Here is a 381-nt window from a genome sequence, read left to right as displayed (position 1 = left end):
CGCCATGTTGTGTACTTGTCCGGATGTATCATATGCATTGAGTATGACTAGTAGATATCAGTCTACACCAGGTGAGGCTCACTGGATTGCGGTCAAGAACATCCTTAAGTACTTGAGAAGGACTAAGGATTTGTTCTTGGTGTATGGCGGATTGGAAGACGAGCTCGCTATAAGTGGTTATACCGATGCTAGTTTCCAAACCGATAGAGATGACTTCAGATCGCAGTCAGGTTATGTTTTCTGCCTGAACGGTGGGGCTATCAGTTGGAAGAGTTCCAAACAGCCAACCGTTGCAGATTCGACTACAGAAGCCGAGTACATAGCAGCATCGGATGCAGCTAAGGAAGCTGTTTGGATCACGAAATTCGTGGGAGACCTGGG

The sequence above is a fragment of the Tarenaya hassleriana genome, unplaced genomic scaffold (genome assembly GCF_000463585.1).
Source record: "Tarenaya hassleriana unplaced genomic scaffold, ASM46358v1 Cleome118, whole genome shotgun sequence".
Lineage (NCBI taxonomy): Eukaryota > Viridiplantae > Streptophyta > Magnoliopsida > Brassicales > Cleomaceae > Tarenaya > Tarenaya hassleriana.
This window is presented reverse-complemented; position numbering follows the sequence as displayed.